This window comes from Rhinoderma darwinii (assembly GCF_050947455.1).
Source record: "Rhinoderma darwinii isolate aRhiDar2 chromosome 12 unlocalized genomic scaffold, aRhiDar2.hap1 SUPER_12_unloc_12, whole genome shotgun sequence".
In the NCBI taxonomy this organism is placed as follows: domain Eukaryota; kingdom Metazoa; phylum Chordata; class Amphibia; order Anura; family Rhinodermatidae; genus Rhinoderma; species Rhinoderma darwinii.
Window position 1 is genome coordinate 167,832 of NW_027461865.1, and position 21,232 is coordinate 189,063.

The following is a 21,232-nucleotide window of genomic DNA, read 5'->3' on the forward strand; positions in this document are numbered from 1 at the left end:
CTGTCCCGTAGGGTGCGCGCGCACGCTCGTGCCCGCTCTTAAAGGGCCAGCGCACGCACATGTAGGAAATCACCATCATCAACACACATGATTTCCTGGACTATAAGAAGGGCCCAACCCATCTGATCCTTGCCTGAGCATTGTTAGTATACCCCAAGTCTGTCTTTCAAATGGTCCCTTACTGTTTCCCGTTCCAGTTGTTCCCGTGCCCTGTTACCCGTTCCTGTATCCCGTACTGTCTTCTTGTTCCTGTGCCTACTAGTTGGAGTCGTGTCTACTGCACCTGTGTCATCCGCCACGTCCTGTGTTAAATACCTCCATCCGTGCCAGAGCTGCGGCCACTGTCTGGACTATCCGGTTACCCTTGTGCGGGACTATGTATTTCTGGGGTTCCCTGTTGTTTGGCCAGCTGCCTCGCTGCTATGGCGGTGCGGCCTGGTGGGTCCACATACCCACAAACCGTGACATCACATAATGCAGTTAGAACACTGCTAATAACTTTTAGTCCCCGCATAACCCCTTTAAGATGCATTGTGTACAAGCAGTGAATCCACCGCACCTGGCCACGTTTTAACCTCCTTATTCTCTCTCCTCCTCTTGTAGGTGTTGGTCCTGAGCCTGGTACTTGGAACCACCATGATTTTCTTAGTGACCCGTATCTACTAATGTCTGGGGACTGGTACGTCATTCTATTTTATCCTAATACTAGATGTATACTGTGATAATACATCACCTGTAGTGTTACTGTCAAATCTTCCCCCTGTACATGGACATAACTATAGCCCTAGTAGCCATAGAAGCTGCTATGGGGCTCTGATGCTGAGGGGGGCACCTTTGGTTGCCAAAACTTCATTAGTTTTTGTAAGGGAAGATCTGCTTTATAGCAGCATAACCCTTCAATGCTGCCTAGCCCCTTCCACGACAACCAACGTGTATATATACGGTGTAGGCCAGGAGGGAAGTATGGAGTGGTGTCACTGACTGAGGTCACTCCATAATTTGCTGGTGTTGGTTGTATGTTACAACTGAAAGTTCACTGCGACGAGCGAAATCGTAGATTACTACGATCCCACTCGTTTAACCCCTTAGATGCTGAGGTCAATAGTAACTGCGGTAACTAAGCCATTAGAAAGATGGGGGTGGCCATCTCTGACAGCCCATTGCCCCCCTGCGATTGCGGGGTGCCGATGGTTGTCATTGCAGCTTGGAGGACTAATGTAGGCCCTCAGGTCTGCCATCTTTGCACCCCTGGCAAGGCTTAATAAGAGCAGGTAAAGAACACGATATACTGCAATACATTAGTATTGCAGTATATCATGCAAGCGATCCAATGATTGCTGGTTTAAGTCCCCTAGAGGGCAAGTAAAGAAAGTAAAATACAGTTAAATTAAGTTTATATATATATATATATATATATATATATATATATATATATATATATATATATATATATATTTATATTTATATATAAAGTTAAAATATTTAAAGTTTAAAAAAAAGCAATGTAAAAAAAGTAAATTAACATAACTTGTATTGCCACGTCCGTAAAAGTCAGAGATATAACAGTATAACATTATTTAACCCACATGGTGAATGCATTAAAACAAACAAAAAATGTCAAGGGCAGAATCACTGTTTTTTGGTCATCTCATCTCCCACAAACAATGGAATAAAAGATGATCAAAAAGTCTCATGAACCAATAAAAACGACAGCTCGTGCCACAAAAAAACAAGCCCTCACACGGCTGCAGCGACGGAAAGAAAACAAAACGTATGGCTCTCAGATAATGGCGAAACAAAACCGCGCGGTGATCTCCATAAAAACTAAACCCAAAAAACAATGGAGAAATCTGCTTTTTTCCTATTTCACCCCACAAAGAAAGTTCTTTCAGTTTCCCATTTCATTAGTACAATAAATGGTGCCATGAAAAACTACAACTCGTCCTGCAAAAATCAAGCCCTCATATGGATATATCAACAGAAAAATAAAAAAGTTGTGGCTTTTGGAAGGTGAGGAGGAAAGAACAAAAATAAAAAAATTCAAAATGGCTGCGGCAGGAAGTGGTTAAGGTCTGATCCCCACAATTGTATTATGGCTCATTGCAGGAGGTGTATATTTAGGGCTTACTAACGGGATTGTATCTTGGCATTTGAGATCAGAAAAATAAAGTAATGGGGGGCTCATTTTTTACTTTGCTAGAGCACGCCCTATCTATCTGCCTCTCACATATCCGTCTCATTTATATGCGAAGTTCTGCAGCTTTTTCTATCACTATGTAGTTGGCTTTGTGAAATTTTATTTTTGTGCTGATTTGGGTTGAAAGCTAAAATTAAAAAGTTATTTTCAGTCAGTTGGTTTGGTGTAAATGTCTGTCACAATACGGCCCTCATCCAGTGTCATTTGTACATCCAGATAGTGCAGCTTAATGTCGCTGATTGTGACCCCCAGCGATCAGATTTAATCTGTGATGGAACTTGAGAAGTGTTGAATTCCCCTGCAGCGCCACTACAGGAGAAACTAAGCATTACACAGTGAAATCAATAAGAGACTTGTCCTTTCTTAACTTAGAATTCCCCAATAGGGTATTTACAATGGGTTTCTTATACCAGACAACCTCTTTAGGTTATAAAGGATTCTTATTTACTCCAGAACCATCTAGTTTTAGAAAAATAAAGTTACATTTCCACCTCTCCATGGTGGTAATCTGTTACTAAGACTTTTACTTAGATGAATTGTGTGCTACAACATTTACTAAACAATTATAGAGAAACATTTACTAAACAAATATTAGAGATTTTCAGCTGTTATATGTAAATATAAAAAAATGTAATATATATTTATTTATTTATTTATTTGGAGGCTTTGCTGCAGTGATTGGTATAATGCAGAGCAGGGGACCGTTTATGACATACCGTAAGCATTATGACATCACTGCAGGCAGTGATGTCATCAGAACAATGGAGGGTGTGGCATCTATAGCAGTGACATCACAATGGCGTGAAGTTCTAAGGACCCCAAGCGCGGTCACATCAGTGCCATATCTCGAGTTGATGCTGATGCTGAAACTTCACTTGGTTTTTCAAAGAGCGAATTTGTGCTACAAAGCGACTACTACATCATCTGTTCAGAGCACTTAAACACCAGTGCAACTTCTGAACATCGTGGTAGATTCCCTCTTATTTGAGGAATCCCGTTTTTCCATTGTTCCTGAATTTAAACATCAAGCCGCCTGCTACAAGGAACAATGAGTTACCGAGAACTCTTGCAGCTTGCAATAGACGAAAGTTCCCGGATAAATCAAGGTAAGTGGAACTTGTTATATCAGATACATTTAGACTAGTTTCACACAAACGTGTCCGTTTTGCGTCCGCAAAAAATGCACCATTTTTCAGTTGCAAAAAGGGATGATTATTGGCTTTCGGACCAAGGGCGGCAGTATTTCTGAAACAGCGCAGTTTGTGAACTGTTCGCGTGCTGCTGTGGTGACAGTGTATCGTGAGTGGACAAATGGCACCATTGGGAATAACGGACATGGAAACTGCAGAGCACCACGTGCCATGTATTTGAGAGGTGAACGTTGGCTACCAGACGTGTGTCTAATACAACAGTTCAGCGAACCCGACTGCGTATGGGGCTCCGAACCCGACGGATGGTCACTGCTCCTATGTAACAAAGGTGCATCAGAGAAAATGGCTTCAATTTGCACGGCAGTATTGGTCTCAGAGCACCGATGATTGGCAAAGGGTTGTCTTCTCCCATAAATCACGTTTTCTGCTTCATCGAAAGGATGGACTTTACAACCATTGCTGGAAAAAGCTGGCGGCGACGTCAGCGTCTGGGGTATTTTTCCATGGTATTCTCTGGGCCACTCATCTTTATGGAAGGCTCTGAACCGATTTAGATATGAATCCATTGTTACAGATCACATCCACCATACATGCTGATTGTCTTCCCTGGAGCAAATGGAAACTTAAAGCAAGACAATGCGACATGTCACACGACTATAAATGCCCGACAGTGGTTGGAAGAGCACGACCAAGACTTCCAAGTACTTCCCTGGCCCCCTATTTCTCCAGACTTGAACCCAATTGAGCATCTGTGGGACCACGCCAATCGTGTTGTTCGCTTTATGGATCCTCCCCCACGCACCCTCCAGTAAATGTGGGATGTATGGAGTCAGCGAGGCTCCACATATGAGACCACTGACCAGCACCTTATTGAGTCACTCCCAGCCCGTCTACTGCTGTCCGTGCTGCACACGCCGGTTACTCTGGATATTAGTAGTAGTTATAATAATGTGACTCGACTGTGTATATATTCATAGTATCAAAACGGTTGTCCAAGATTAGAAAAACATGGGAGCTTTCCTCTAGAAAGAAGGCCACGCGAGTCCATAGGAAATGTCTGGTATTGATCTTTTTTCACATTTTTTCTGTACATAATTAATATATGTTATACACATTGTTTCACATCTAGGCATTGCTGATGGAAGATTAAGATCTGGACATAGAAGGCGTCAGAGTGTGGAGCAGGATGAAGACCATGACAATGTCCCCGACAGGAGACGAAGACGTGGTCAAGTTCCACCGCGCCGTAGGTTGCAGCAAGAAGGAGCGGACAGAAGCCGGTCCCCATTACGACCTGAGCCAATAGAACAGTCTGAAACGACAAGTGGCCGTCGTATTAATAGTGAGACCGAGCTCAGAATTCCTGGAGAATCCCAGCCTGGGTCTACTCCATCAACTACTCAGGAGAGATCCGAAAGGCTGGAGGAACCAACACAAGACCCCAGCACCAGTGAGCCGCTACCAAACCTGCAGCCGTCCAGAGAAGGAAGCAGATCTCCTCAGCAAACATCTAACAGGCTGGTGGAGCCAACACCAAGCACCAGTCAGCTGCTTCCCAACCAACAGTCGACAACAGAGACCACAGACAGCAGACCTGTGCAGAGAAGACAACGTCGGCGAGGCAGGAGAGGCAGGCAGATTGATAGACTCCCATCTCGAACCTTTACTGAAAACGAAGACATCCAGTCCTGCACTATATGCCTAGAGGACTATGAGATTGGAGAGCAAGTCACCGTTCTGCCATGTTCTCACATATTCCATCTGCCTTGTATTGCACATTGGATCCCGACAAATCCATGCTGTCCCTTGTGCCGCGTCCATGCCTTTCAAAGAAAGAGGAGGAGATAAGTACCAACAGCTGTGGTACAGAAGAAACACCAGCAGTACAGGTATGATCACTGACATCTATAGTATTTTTGTGAAATCATGGCTGGAGCTTCGGCACCAGTATATTGCTGAGTGATTATCGTCTGGTCTGATTATTTTTTGTTTTGTCTACAGTACCACCTAGTCTTCTTCATCATCTTCACCTTGGACGCCAGAATCTCAATCTGCACAGAGACCTAATAATAAAAGATCCCTGATGCCGTTTCCCAGAATCCATTTATGTGATACTGGAATTTCCCTTCGGGGATTAATAAAGTTATCTTATCTTATTTTATGCCTGGGACTCCCTTCTATCTTGGATATTTCATATTCCATCTCGGTTGGATTGGCGTTTCGACTACTACTACATTTTGGCCTAAGACTTACATTACGCCTTAAAACTGGTGAGAATGGTGGCGTTCCCATGTTTACATAGGAGCAATGTAGGCCCCAAGATTACAATATTTAGGGTGATTGATATATATTGTAAAAATAAAAAGCACAGAAAAATTACTCTTTTTTTAGGGTATGTTCACAAAAGAAGTGCAAGTCACTTCTTGGGCCACTTTTGGAGCCGTTTTTCCTAGACAATATTGAAAACAGCTCCAAAAACGGCCGTAAATAAACGCTGAAAACCTTGAAAACAGCTCTGTATTTTCAGATATTTTTGAGTTTGCGTGTGAACATACCCTAATTTCCATCAATGTACAAATGAATAGAAATGAATTACTAACATATACACCATCCAGACATAACATTAAAACCACCTGCCTTGTGTAGTCCTCCTCGTGCTGCCATAATAGCTCTGACCCGTTGGGACATGGATTTCAGAAGATCTTTAAAAGTGTCCTGTGGTATCTGGCACCAAGACGTTAGCAGATCCTTTAACCCCTTCCTGCTCCTTGACGTTCTATTCCATCATGTTATGGCAACAGGAGGCCTAACAATGGCCTCCGGGTTTGTCATCTACGGAAGCCTAGTTTGTCCTGCCTTAGGTTTGCTGTCAGTGAGTAACTGACAGCACTTTTACACTGCACTACGCATGTAGTGCAGTGTATTAGAATAGCGATCAGGGATTCCTGACTTCAAGTCACCTAGATAGACAAAAAAAAAACAGTTGTATAAAAAACCTTTTTTCAATATTAAGTCCTTTATTTAAAAAAACAAATTGTTAATTAATAACTATTTTGTGTGGTATAACCATCTGCCTTACACCACATTTTCTGTAATTTTTTCTGTTTTTCACTGAATGTATCAACCAAATTTTACCACTAACATAAAGTTCAATGTGTCACCAGAAAACAGTCTCAGAATCACTTGGATAAATAAAGGCATTCCAAAGTTATTACCACATAAAGTGACACATGTCAGATTAGACAAATGGGCTCTGAGCCTTAAAGGGAATGTGTTGCCAGCAAAACATGTATTTTTTTTTTTTAGATAAACAATTAGTGCATAGGTGATTAAACATTGTTCTAATTTTTTTTATTTTTTTCACGAGTCAGGAAATATTATAAATTAGATTCTAATTTATAATATTTCCCATTGCTGGTCACTAAATGGAGCCATTCCCAAAATTGCAGCATTGCATGTGGTAAAGCAACCACATTGCTTTTTGCTGCAAAATTGGGAAAAACTCACTCGCTCTAGTGAGCTCTCAGAATCCCCCCCCCCTTTATCCTGGCTAGTGCCGGGAGAAATGAGGGGTTTGAACGGTCTAACCTCCTACACTGTGTGTCACCATTTTTTGCGCTAACACACAGTGTAGTAGGTTTACATACAGTAGTAAACACACACTAAAACACGTACATACACAGAAATCACTTACCTGCTCCAGTCGCCGCCGCTCCCTCCGGTCCGTCCTCTCCGTCTGCTGCCGCTGCTCCATGTGCACAAGTCCGGAAGCCGCGACCGGAACTAGTAATCTTACTGTCCGGCCGCGACTTCCGGTCCACAGTAAAATGGCGCCGGACGGCGCGCATTTCAACTTGGACTGTGTGGGAGCGGCGCATGCGCCGTTCACACAGACGGCGTACACCATAGTGACTGCGAACGGGCCCCGTTCGCAGTCCCTATGGGACTGGAGCTGCCGTATATTACATGTCTGTATGTGTCGTTAATCGGCACATACAGAAATGGAGTAAAAAATGGCAGCCCCCATAGGGAAGAAAAAGTGTAAAAATAAAAAAAAAGTGAAACACAAACACACAAATAAATATAAAAGTTTTTAATAAAAGACTAAAATCAAACTGATGTTAGAAATTTTTTTTTTGGTGACACTGTTCCTTTAAGGCCCAACCTAGGCTTCGTCATTAAGGGGTTAAGTCCTGTAAATTGTGAGTAGGGGTCTCCATGGATTGGATTTGTTTTTCCAGCACATCTCATAGATGATCGATTGAATTAAGAATATGGAGGCCAGGTCAACACCTTGAACTCTTTGTCATGTTCCTCACATCAGTCCTGAACGATTTTTGCAGTGTGGCGGGGGCATTATCCTGCTGTAAGACAGCACTGGCATTAGAGAATACCTTTACCATGAAGAGGTGGATTTGTCTGTAGCAATGTTTAGGTAGGTGGTCTGTGTCAGAAAACAGCATGGGAATATCAAAATAACCACCATAAGTTCCCCATAGAAAATTGTGCCATAATCTGTCAAATCAGATGAAATTCTAGTGTTGGGTCCCAGTGACTCCAACTGAGGGGCTTGCATTTATAAAAAAAAAAAAATCATTATTAGTTTTTAGCATTGGATAAAGCAAAGGAAAAACAACAGGAACCTCTCAGAGGAACCTCTCAGAGAGCGGCGCTGTGCTCCGTATACTGCAGGAGCAGTAGTACAGCGAGTACATAGAGTACAGCGGGGCCGATCACATGACGAAGAGTCGTGTCGTCACCAAAGAAGACTGTACAACTAGACTTCCGGTTCCTCATCAGCGCTATACAAATCTATGAAAATCTCAGAAACAGCACCAAGGGGGACGGGAATGTATATTAGCGAGTTTACTCACATGTAGCATCTATGGCCGCGGGCCGTCGGTTCCACTCACCTCCTGACGCCCACAGCCATGGATCTGTGAGTGCTGGTCCCCATCTCACTTCCGCTCCGGTCCACCAGGGTGACGAATGGAAGACGGCATTTAACACCCGTGACGGGCACTATGAATACGTAGTGATGCCCTTCGGACTGTGTAACGCTCCTGCAGTGTTTCAGGAACTCGTTAATGATATCTTCCGAGATCTCCTCTATATCTGTGTTGTTGTTTATCTCGATGATATTTTGATTTTCTCCCCAGATCCGACGACTCATCGGAGGCATGTCCGTCAAGTTCTACTACGATTAAGGGAGAATCATTTATAGCCAAGCTGGAGAAGTGCGTCTTTGAGAGGAGTTCTCTGCACTTCCTGGGCTACATCATATCGGATCAAGGTCTCAAGATGGATCCTGAGAAAGTGAGAGCTGTCCTGGAGTGGCCACGTCCTCAAGGTCTGAGGTCCATACAGCGTTTCCTGGGATTTGCCAATTTCTACCGGCAGTTTATCCCAAACGTCTCATCACTGACATCTCCTATTTCCAGCCTTACCAAGAACGGTGTGAACGCCAAGGTGTGGACCCCAGAGGCAGAGTCCACATTTTTTAGTCTCAAAAAAGCCTTTACTTCTGCCTCGATCCTCTATCATCCTGACGTATATATACAGTTTTCTTTGGAGGTGGACGCCTCTTATGTTGGTGCAGGCGCACTTCTGTTCTAGAGGAGCCCCAAAGGAAAGGCAGTAGTATGTGGCTACTACTCAAGACTTTTTTCTTCTGCAGAGCGCATTTACTCTGCTGGGGATCAGAATCTACTGGCCATCAAATTGGCTCTGGAGAAGTGGAGACATCTGCTGGAGGGCGCAGCTCACCCCATCCTAATCTACACGACCACATGAACCTCACCTACCTTCAGTCCGCTCAACGACTAAATCCCTGTCAAGCCAGGTGGCCGCTGTTCTTCACCCGTTTACAATTTGTGCTCCACTACCGTCCCGCTGACAAGAATGTGAGGGCCGATGCCCTGTCCAGGTCATTTGAAACGAATAACACGGTGGAGTCTCTTCAAACTATCATAGACCCGTCCTGCATTATCACTGCCAATCCTTTGCAGGTTAGAGACATCCCTCCGGGGAGGACTTTTGTTCGATTAGCAGGCAGGAGAAGAATTCTCCGATGGGGACACAGTTCTAAACTGGCTGGGCACCCTGGTGTTCGTAAAACCCGAGACCTGATTGCTCGTCACTTTTGGTGGCCCACGCTGCCCAAGGATGTTGTGGACTTTGTCTCTTCTTGCACGGTGTGTGCTTCTAACAAGGTTACTAACTCCAAGCCTGCCGGCCTCCATCAACCTGTGCCTATACCCAATGCCACCTTGCAGCACATTGTGATGGACTTTGTCACTGACCTTCCTCCCTCAGCAGGATGCAACACTGTCTGGGTGGTGGTGGACCGGTTCTCGAAGATGGCACAATTTATCCCGCTGACCGGCCTACCTTCTGTTCCCCGAATGGCGAATCTCTTCATCCAGCACATCTACCGCTTGCATGGCTTGCCATTCACATTGTGTCCAATCGGGGGTTTCAGTTTACCTCGAGGTTCTGGGCTCTCTGTAAACTCCTGGATGTGATATTGGACTTTTCCACAGCCTATCACCCCCGGTCCAATGGGCAAGTCGAGAGGATCAACCAGATCATGGAGAATTATCTCCGTCACTTCATTTCCTTACAGCATGATAACTGGGTACAGCTTCTTCCATGGGCCGAGTTCTCGTACAACAACCACACAAGCGAGTCCACCACTTCCACTCCGTTTTACATTGTATACGGTCAACATCCTAGAGTCCCTCTTCCAGTGTCTACTACTTCTCAGGTACCCGCTGCTGACTCTGCATTTGGGGACTTCCTGTAAATTTGGCAACAGATCCGGGCATGAAGCGAAAAGCGGATGCAAGAAGAGAGCTGCCGCAGTATCTTCCAGGTACCAAAGTCTGGTTGTCCTCATGGAACATTCGTTTGAGGGTGCCTTCATACAAGTTTGCTCCCAGGTTTCTCGGTCCTTTTGAGATTCGGCAACAGATTAACCCTGTCTCCTATAAACTGCGGCTGCCTCCTACCCTCAGAATCCCCAACTCCTTTCATGTGTCCCTCCTGAAACCAGTGGTCCTGAACTGCTACAGCAAGACTTCCTGTTCCACAACTGCTCCCAGCGGTTCTTCTGATGTGTTTGAGGTGAGGGAGATCCTGGACTGCAAGAGGGTAGGAGGAAGGACTTTCTATTTGGTGGACTGGAGAGGCTTTAGTCCTGAGTAGAGGTCCTGGGAGCCGGAGGAGAACCTTGATGCCTCTGCTCTTGTTAAGAAGTTCCTCTTGCTCTAGTCCCAAGAAGAGGGGGCGTAAGAGGGGGGAATACTGTAGCGTCCAGGGCCATCGGGTCCACTCACCTGACGCCCGCAGCCATGGATCTGTGAGCGCTGGTTCCCATCTCCTTCCCAGGAGACGCCAGCGCTCACTTCTGCTACGATCTGCTCTGTCCCGTAGGGTGCGCGCGCACGCTCGTGCCCTCTCTTAAAGGGCCAGCTCACGCACATGTAGGAAATCACCATCATCAACACACATGTTTTCCTGGACTATAAGAAGGGCCCAACCCATCTGATCCTTGCCTGAGCATTGTTAGTATACCCCAAGTCTGTCTTTCACTTCAGAGACTGTGCACGCGTGATCGGGTGCACACAGCTCTATGCCCTGGCTGTTGCTAACAGCCATGGGCACTGGGCAGAATGTCAGGGGTCAATCTTTTGGCCCCTGAACATGTGATCGCTGTGACAACCAATCACAGCGATCACATGCATTTCTGCATAGAAAACAGTGTGCACTCGATCGCGTGCACACAGCCCTGTGCCCACGCTGTTACCAACAGCTCTGGGCACTGGGCAGAGTATCCGGGACCAATCTGATGGTCCCTGAACATGTGGTCACTGTGAAAACCTATCACAGCGACCACATTTGTTTTATTTTGACTTTTCTGGCAGTAAATCTCCTGCCTCTTTTCTTCTCCTCAAACATTGTTTCAGTTTGAGGAGAAGAAGAGACTCGGGAGAATTGCTGCCAGAAGAATACTGTGAAAAAAAAATACAGTTACACTCATAAAACATTCTCTGTATAGATAGATTTCTATCTATCTATACAATCTATCTATCCATCTATCTTTTTTTCTATCTACCTTTCTTTTATTCTATTAGAATAGGCAGGTAGGGAGTATATAATTATATATATATCCACATATATATAATATATATAGCAATAGCGGTTTATTTTTTTGTTAGCGGTAGTGTAGATATATATAGCAGTTAGTTTGTGTGTTTTATAAAAAAAATAAAAAAAAATTTGTTTAGTTAGTGTTAGTGTTAGTTACGTTATTCGTTATGGCGAGGAAGTTGTTTAGCGCCGAGGAGGCATACGCCATGCTGTGGTCTGAGTCGGAGACCGCATCAGAGATGGCGTCCGAGATGGAACCTGTTTTAGGCAGTGACGATGACAGCGTCACTTCAGGTTCATCTTCAGGGGACGTTGTCCCTGATGCAGTTGAAACTGCAGAACATGAAAGCGCAGGGCCAAGTAGCGCTGTAGCATGGGACAGCCTTGTCCCTCCAGTCCAGGCTCTTGTATGGGCACCTGCCCCATCTTTTGGGCCTAGAATCCATGGATTTACTGCCACTCCTGGCATAACCGTGGACAATACAAATTTTGTCCAAATGGATTACTTCCATTTATTTATAACGGACGACATCCTAAATCAGATTGTCCACGAAACAAATTTATATGCCACTCAATATATAAGCCAGAAACCTTCATCCACCCATTCCAGAGATTGGACGCCAACCAATTTGCAGGAATTAAAAAAAATTTTTGGGGCTCACCCTAAATATGGGTATTGTCAAAAAGCCCTCCATTAGGTCTTACTGGTCAACAAGACCCGCCCAAGCCACCCCAGTGTATTCTGCAGTAATGCCCAGGTCTCGTTATGAGACAATAATGAGGTTCCTCCACTTCAATGACAACGCACAGGCCCCCCCAAGTACCGATGCAAACCGGGATCGGTTGTTCAAAATAAGACCGCTAATAAATTCCCTGAATAATTTATTTCTGCAACTCTACACCCCTGAGCAGAATGTAAGTGTGGACGAATCCCTCCTCAACTTTCATGGCAGACTTAGCTTTCGCCAATATCTACCTTCCAAAAGGGCAAGATATGGCGTTAAGCTCTACAAACTGTGTGAAAGCAGGTCAGGATATACCACCGCCTTCAGGATTTATGAAGGGCGGGACCGCACAATAAATGTTCCTGGATGCCCCCCTGATCTTTCCACCAGCAGTAAGATCGTGTGTGAGATAATGCAGCCTCTGCTTCACAAGGGGTACCACCTGTACTGTGATAATTTTTATTCCAGTGTGCCCGTTTAGGCATTTACATGCTGCAAGGACTGGGGCATGTGGTACCATGCGCAAAAACAGAATTGGTTTTCCACAGCAATTAGTGGGGAAGCGCATGGTAAAGGGGGACTCCTGTGCTTATGCATCCGAGGAATTGCTGGCGGTCAAGTTCAGGGATCGCAAAGATGTGTATGTGCGAAGCACGATTCATACCGCAGGAACAGTGGCAGTGAGGGAAAGAGGGGCAACATCGGACAAGCACAAACCAGTGATCGGGTCCGAATATAACAAGTACATGGGGGGGTGGATTTAAGCGACCAGGTTTTACAGCCCTATTTAGTAAAACGCCAAACTAAAACCTGGTACAAAAAAGTGGCCATTTATCTGTTACAGGTGGCAAATCCACAACTCATCTGCGCTCTACAAAAAAAACAGAGGCAGAGACACATACCTGGATTTCCAGGAAAAAATTATTGAAGGCCTCATATTTGATGTTCAGGACACCCGAGAATGCCCCCAGTCTGAGGATGTCACGCGGCTGACTGAAAGACACTTCATCAGTTGGATTCCCCCAACACCAACCAGAAGCAACCCCCAGAAAAAGTGCCGCGTCTGCAGAAAAGACGGGCACCGCAAAGATTCCCGATATTTCTGTCCCTCATGTCCCTCACAACCAGGCCTGTGCATTGAGCCATGTTTTAAAAAATACCACACTGTTCTGCATTATTAGATTTTAGTTAATTCGTTGAAAATATATTTGCCCTACATTACGTTTTTATTTTTCCCCTGATTTTACTCCAAGGGTGGGGGGTGGATGTCATGTTTGATGTTCTCTAAAGTTCATCTGCTGGAGAGCTCCATTTGCATAAACCTGCAATTTCTTATTTTAGAAAACCCCAAAAAATAAATTCCCATTCTACCCCTAGATGAATATTTTGGGATTTCGGCTTCAAGAGCAGATATTTTGGACGTGTTATAGAAACTCTGTTGAGTTTTGTAAAACCAGCTTTGAAAAAAAGTGATTTGTGAAATAAGCTTCTTCTATCGTCCGCCCTCCTACTTCTCTATGTGATAATAAGGCCCACATATTTGGTATCCCCATGCACGGGAGAAGTGGAACAATGTGAAAGGAGATTAATTTTGTCCGTGGTCCATACCGTGTGTGAAAAATGCTGGTATAAACTGACGCAATTGCTAAATTCTTGCATTTTTTTCCAATTTTGCCCACTTTAGAGAAAGAAATAAAAATGATATATACTGACAAATGCCACTAAAACAAAGCCCTATCTGTCCTTTAAAAAGAGTGTAAAATTCAAAGATGAACTTTATTCACCTGCAGAGTTATAGTCATCTAAAGAAGCGCAAAGCAAAATTGTTAAATTTGCTCTGGTCATTTAGCTGTAAAACAGCCTAGTCCTTAACCGGTTAAAGGTCTGTGTCCATACATACTGACAGTTTCCAATCATCGCTGACTGTATAAGACTGTGTTAGAACATGTCACGACCTGTGGGTATGTGGACCCGCTATGCCGCACCGCCATAGTGGAGTTGTAGCTGGCCAAACAACAGGTTACCATGTCTATACAAAATCCAAGCCAGGGGAACCTGCAATAATCACCTATTGGTACATTCAGGAAAGTTTATGTCAACCTATATGTATAGTTATAGAATCGTAAACCATAAAGGGACAAAAACATATATAAAGCAAGTATATCTTGGTGTATTGACCCCGATATTTGAGCAAGAAACACCTACAAGGTATGGGGTACAATTAACACACAGTAGTCTCATATAGAAAAATACAATCTTTATTCAAAATACATAAACAATAAAAATGAGTCATGCAAAGCATGAACAGGACGTCCCTCTGTGCAGAGAGCAAAATGTAAGCACTTGGTAACCGGCATGGGTATTGAGAGATACAATCCAACACTCAAAGTACTGGATGTCAGGCGCACATGTCAAAATGATCCAGCTGATCAGCATGTGAACGGCAGTACAGCAATCATATATATGCAGGTGACTGGGTATAATGGTCAGTGCGTAGTAACAGAACATAGACAAGCAAGATCAAGAGATGAGTAAACAAGTAACCTACCCATGTGGCTCACTTAGCACAACCAGAGACGTCACATCCCACGCGCGTTTCGGCAAAATGCCTTCGTCCGGGGGTGGCGTCTCTCCAGTGGGACCCTCCATTTACATGCACAGCATCCAATCAGGCATGATAGGGGCGTTACTCATCCAGGCAATGTGTTAGCTCGTACTGGTGTCATGCGCCAGGTCTAAAGATGGCCGACGGCACACTCCTGGCCACGCGCCATCCAGGTGGGCGGGGGATCGATGACGGCTGACGTCGCGAGGCCCCGCCCACTGGGATATAGACGCACGAGCCACGAGATAGCCCAGTCACTCCCCCTGGCGTAAGCGCACAGCTGTACATGCCTGGATATATAGGTGGGTATGGATACAGATTAGCCTGACTGGACGATGTCGCAACAAAAGACATAGTATTGATTTATACATTGGATGAAGTACCAAACTGACAGTATGGCGATGGCGTTATGAACTATAATTCTATCATCGATCATGGTTATATGTCAAGCACATCATTGAGAAATAAATGCATAAAAATAAATAGATTAAAAATATATTTATATTATGTATGATGGTGATATGAAATAAAGTGACCCGAAATTGGTAAAACATTATATGTTGTATGTTTTTATGTGTGATAAAAAAGTGAGTAGAACCTATGTATAAAATTGGTTATGTGAATTCATATAGTATAAGTGTACACAAAACTATGTATATACAAAAAAATATAACTATATATCATGAAAAATATAAAATCTATATATATTAAGTGACATGTATAGATATGCATATTTAGACATATAAATAAATATGCAAGTGCAAAAACGAATAAAAATATAAATAGAAGAGAAATGACATTAGTGAAGAAAAAAGTATACGTACATGGTACAGAAAGATATTCCAAACATGACTGTGTGTGTGAATAAAAGGTGAAAAGCATGTAACCAATGTGGAAACAAAGAATAATAGAAATATATACAACAGATGCATAAAATATACGCATGTATAAGCTATATATAATAAAAATGGTCATAAAATACATTTAGTGCATTTAATCAAATAAATGTATATTTCTATGCAATCATATAACCAAAATGGATCAATATGCATATTATTGTTATATGAGTCATTATTCGCTATATTAGCCACATGTCTTCATATAAATATTCGTACTTCCGAGGTCACCCAATAAAGTAGCGACACAACTATCTGTAGAGAAACTGAAAAATGGAGGGCAAATTAATAACAATACAAATTAAAATAAAATATATACAACGTACATTTATGTTATAAAGAGTGACCCACTGGAGGTCAATGGTCAGAGAAATGGAGCAAAATTCACATTTTCATTTAGTCCAAGTGGACGCAGAGTCCCCAGAGTCCAGATCCACTTTGATTCACACTGAGCCAGTTTTTTTTATATATCGCCTTTACGAATATTTGGTTCGATGCAATCAATGCCCCTAACTTTCAATTTCGTCGGGTCACATGCATGGTGTGTCTTAAAGTGTCTGGCTACAGCTTTTAAAGTTTCTAATGTTTCAATGGCCCCCGCTCCCATGATGTCTCTTACATGTTCTCTAACCCGGATCTTAAATTCTCTGGAGGTGAGACCAATATATATTTTGGGGCATGGCATGTAGCATAGTAAACTACTGCTTTTGTTGAACACGAAATTGAATGCGTAATGGTAAAGGTTTTCTTACCTGCTGAATCAGAAAAAGAGGTCGCCCTCTCAATGTTGGGGCACGCAACACAACTTCCACATGCTCTAAGAGCCCCATTTTGGGCCCCTAGTACCAAATGGGAACTTCAAGTCATTACGTTGATAGCAGCTCTTGACAAGATAGTCTTTGAGGTTTTGTGATCGTCTCGCAGAGATACTTGGGTACTTGGTGATATATTTTTCTATTGTGGGGTCTGTGAGTAAAATGGGCCAAAATAGTTTAATTATTCCCTTCATTTGAAACCAGCGTGATTGGTAGTTTGTTGTAAATCTTACCTGTACTTCAGACTGGCTTTTCGGTTTAGGGAATAAAAGATTCTCTCTCGGAGTACTTTTGGCACGATAGTACGCTTTTTTGATCAATCTTTTGCTATATCCGCGGGCCAGAAAACGATTAGTGAGGTCATAGGCTTGTTTTTCAAAGACCTCAGTAGAGGAACAAATCCTTCTGATCCTCAAGAATTGGCCTGTTGGTACTGCCCGTATAGTCTGTTTGGGGTGAGAAGAAGAAGCATGAAGAAAAGAGTTTACCGCAGTGGTTTTACGGAATACATCAGTTTGGAGGAAACCATTAGAGTCCCGTAATAGTTTAATGTCCAAAAATTCTGCTTGATGTTTATCAGAATCATAGGTTAACTTGATATTGAAGTCATTTTTGTTCAAGTCATGTATAAAAGTCGCAAGTGATGCCGGCGTATCTTTCCAGATGAGCAGGATGTCATCAATATACCGGGCCCAAAATATGACCTGGTCCATTGAGACACCCTGCCCACCCTGGAAAAGATCCCTCTCCCACAGCCCGAGGAACAAATTGGCATATGAGGGTGCACAGGCCGCCCCCATTGCCGTTCCCTGGAGCCGTTAAAAATGAAAAAGTTGTGAATAAGGGCGAATTCAAGTAAGGTAAGTATAAACTTAGAGAAATTAGTTTCCATGTTTCCTGTGTTGAGAAAGAATTCAGCTGCTTTGAGTACGTCAGCATGACGTATACTGGTGTATAGCGACTCAACGTCGCAAAGTGACTAACAACATATCATCCTCTATTGATTCTGTCAACCCATTGCAGAAGATCTGCTGTGTCTCGTACGTATGATGGTAAGCACTCGACAAATCCCTTTAAATTATAGTCAATAAATTTACAGGTTTTTTCTGTCATATTACCCCTACCTGATATGATGGGCCTTCCTGGAGGAATCTTAGAGTCTTTATGGACTTTAGGTAGTAAGTAGAGGGTTTGGATTGTCGGTTCAACTGGTGTAAGTGCTTCGTAAAGCTCCTTTGTGATGGTGTTGTCAAATAGGGCTTTATTCAATATTTTTAGAGAAAATACAGAGAGACCTACAAAACTATTATAATCCCCAGACCTCCCTAAACAAAAACAGACCCCTAAATAAATACAGACCCTAGACCAAACCCCTAAATAATTACAGAACCCAGACCAGACCCCTAAATAAATACAGACCAAAGACTAGAGCACTAAATGAATAGACCCCAGACCAGACCCCTAAATAAATACAGACCCCAGATCAGACCCCTAAATAAATGCAGACCCCAGACCAGACCCCTAAATAAATACAGACCCCAGATCAGACCCCTAAATAAATGCAGACCCCAGACCAGACCCCTAAATAAATACAGACCCCAGACTAGACCCCTAAATAAATACAGACCCCAGAACAGACCCCTAAATCCATGCAAATCACAAACCAGACCCCTAAATAATTACAGACCCCAGATCAGACCCCTAAATAAATACAGACCCCAGACCGGAACCCTAAATAAATACAGACCCCAGACTAGACCCCTAAATAAATGCAGACCCCAGACCGGACCCCTAAATAAATACAGACCCCAGACTAGACCCCTTAATAAATACAGACCCCAGACACCCAAATTAATGCAGAACCCAGACCGGACCCCTAAATAAATACAGACCCCAGACTAGACCCCTAAATAAATGCAGACCCCAGACCAGACCCCTAAATAAATACAGACCACAGACCAGACCCCTAAATGAATGCAGACCACAGACCAGACCCCTAAATATTTACAGACCCCAGACCAGACACCTAAATCAATGCCGACCACAGACCAGACCCCTAAATAAATACAGATACAAGACTAGACCTCTAAATGAATACAGACCCCAGACCAGACCCCTAAATAAATACAGAACCCAGACCAGACCCCTAAATAAATACAGACACCAGACCAGACCCCTAAATCAATGCAGACCACAGACCGGACCCCTAAATAAATACAGACCCCAGATCAGACCCCTAAATAAATGCAGACCCCAGACCAGACCCCTAAATAAATACAGACCCCAGATCAGACCCCTAAATAAATGCAGACCCCAGACCAGACCCCTAAATAAATACAGACCCCAGACTAGACCCCTAAATAAATACAGACCCCAGAACAGACCCCTAAATCCATGCAAATCACAAACCAGACCCCTAAATAATTACAGACCCCAGATCAGACCCCTAAATAAATACAGACCCCAGACCGGAACCCTAAATAAATACAGACCCCAGACTAGACCCCTAAATAAATGCAGACCCCAGACCGGACCCCTAAATAAATACAGACCCCAGACTAGACCCCTTAATAAATACAGACCCCAGACACCCAAATTAATGCAGAACCCAGACCGGACCCCTAAATAAATACAGACCCCAGACTAGACCCCTAAATAAATGCAGACCCCAGACCAGACCCCTAAATAAATACAGACCACAGACCAGACCCCTAAATGAATGCAGACCACAGACCAGACCCCTAAATATTTACAGACCCCAGACCAGACACCTAAATCAATGCCGACCACAGACCAGACCCCTAAATAAATACAGATACAAGACTAGACCTCTAAATGAATACAGACCCCAGACCAGACCCCTAAATAAATACAGAACCCAGACCAGACCCCTAAATAAATACAGACACCAGACCAGACCCCTAAATCAATGCAGACCACAGACCGGACCCCTAAATAAATACAGACCCCAGACTAGACCCCTAAATAAATACAGACCCCAGACCAGACCCCTAAATAAATACAGACCCCAGACCAGACCCCTAAATCCATGCAAATCACAAACCAGACCCCTAAATAATTACAGACCCCAGATCAGACCCCTAAATAAATACAGACCCCAGACCGGACCCCTAAATAAATACAGACCAAAGACTAGACCCCTAAATAAATGCAGACCCCAGACCAGACCCCTAAATAAATACAGACCCCAGACTAGACCCCTAAATAATTACAGACCCCAGACCAGACCCCTAAATCCATGCAAATCACAAACCAGACCCCTAAATAATTACAGACCCCAAATCAGACCCCTAAATAAATACAGACCCCAGACCGGAACCCTAAATAAATACAGACCCCAGACTAGACCCCTAAATAAATGCAGACCCCAGACCAGACCCCTAAATAAATACAGACCCCAGACTAGACCCCTTAATAAATACAGACCCCAGACACCCAAATTAATGCAGAACACAGACCGGACCCCTAAATAAATACAGACCCCAGACTAGACCCCTAAATAAATGCAGACCCCAGACCAGACTTCTAAATAAATACAGACCACAGACCAGACCCCTAAATTAATGCAGACCACAGACCAGACCCCTAAATATTTACAGACCCCAGACCAGACACCTAAATCAATGCCGACCACAGACCAGACCCCTAAATAAATACAGATACAAGACTAGACCTCTAAATGAATACAGACCCCAGACCAGACCCCTAAATAAATACAGAACCCAGACCAGACCCCTAAATAAATACAGACACCAGACCAGACCCCTAAATCAATGCAGACCACAGACCGGACCCCTAAATAAATACAGACCCCAGACTAGACCCCTAAATAAATACAGACCCCAGACCAGACCCCTAAATAAATACAGACCCCAGACCAGACCCGTAAATCCATGCAAATCACAAACCAGACCCCTAAATAATTACAGACCCCAGATCAGACCCCTAAATAAATACAGACCCCAGACCGGACCCCTAAATAAATACAGACCCCAGACTGGACCCCTAAATAAATACAGACCCCAGACTAGACCCCTAAATAAATGCAGACCCCAGACCGGACCCCTAAATAAATACAGACCCCAGACTAGACCCCTTAATAAATACAGACCCCAGACCAGACACCAAAATTAATGCAGAACCCAGACCAGACCCCTAAATAAATGCAGACCCCAGACCAGACCCCTAAATAAATACAGGCCCCAGACTAGACCCCTAAATAAATGCAGACCCCAGACCAGACCCCTAAATAATTACAGACCCCAGACCAGACCCCTAAATGAATGCAGACCACAGACCGGACCCCTAAATAAATACAGACCCCAGACTAGACCCCTAAATAAATACAGACCCCAGACCAAACCCCTAAATAAATACAGACCCCAGACCAGACCCCTAAATGAATGCAGACCACAGACTAGAACCCAAAATAAATGCAGACCCCAGACCAGACCGCTAAATAAATACAGACCCCAGACTAGAACCCAAAATAAATGCAGACCCCAGACCAGACCCCTAAATAAATACAGACCCCAGACCAGACCCCTAAATGAATGCAGACCACAGACCAGACCCCTAAATATTTACAGACCCCAGACCGGACACCTAAATCAATGCCGACCACAGACCGGACCCCTAAATAAATGAAGACCCCAGACCAGACCCATAAAA

At 43.8% G+C, this 21,232-nt stretch overlaps 1 protein-coding gene across 2 annotated transcripts in view; it reads left to right on the forward strand.

Moving 5' to 3' along the window:
- The window catches only part of LOC142698116 (protein kinase C delta type-like), a 354,404-nt gene that overhangs the window by 115,140 nt on the left and 218,032 nt on the right, over positions 1-21,232 (forward strand). For both annotated transcript variants that reach the window (XR_012865691.1, XR_012865692.1), the window contains exon 2: positions 604-679. The gene's annotated coding sequence lies outside the window, so the exon portion shown is untranslated. The remainder of the gene's footprint in view (positions 1-603; positions 680-21,232) is intronic.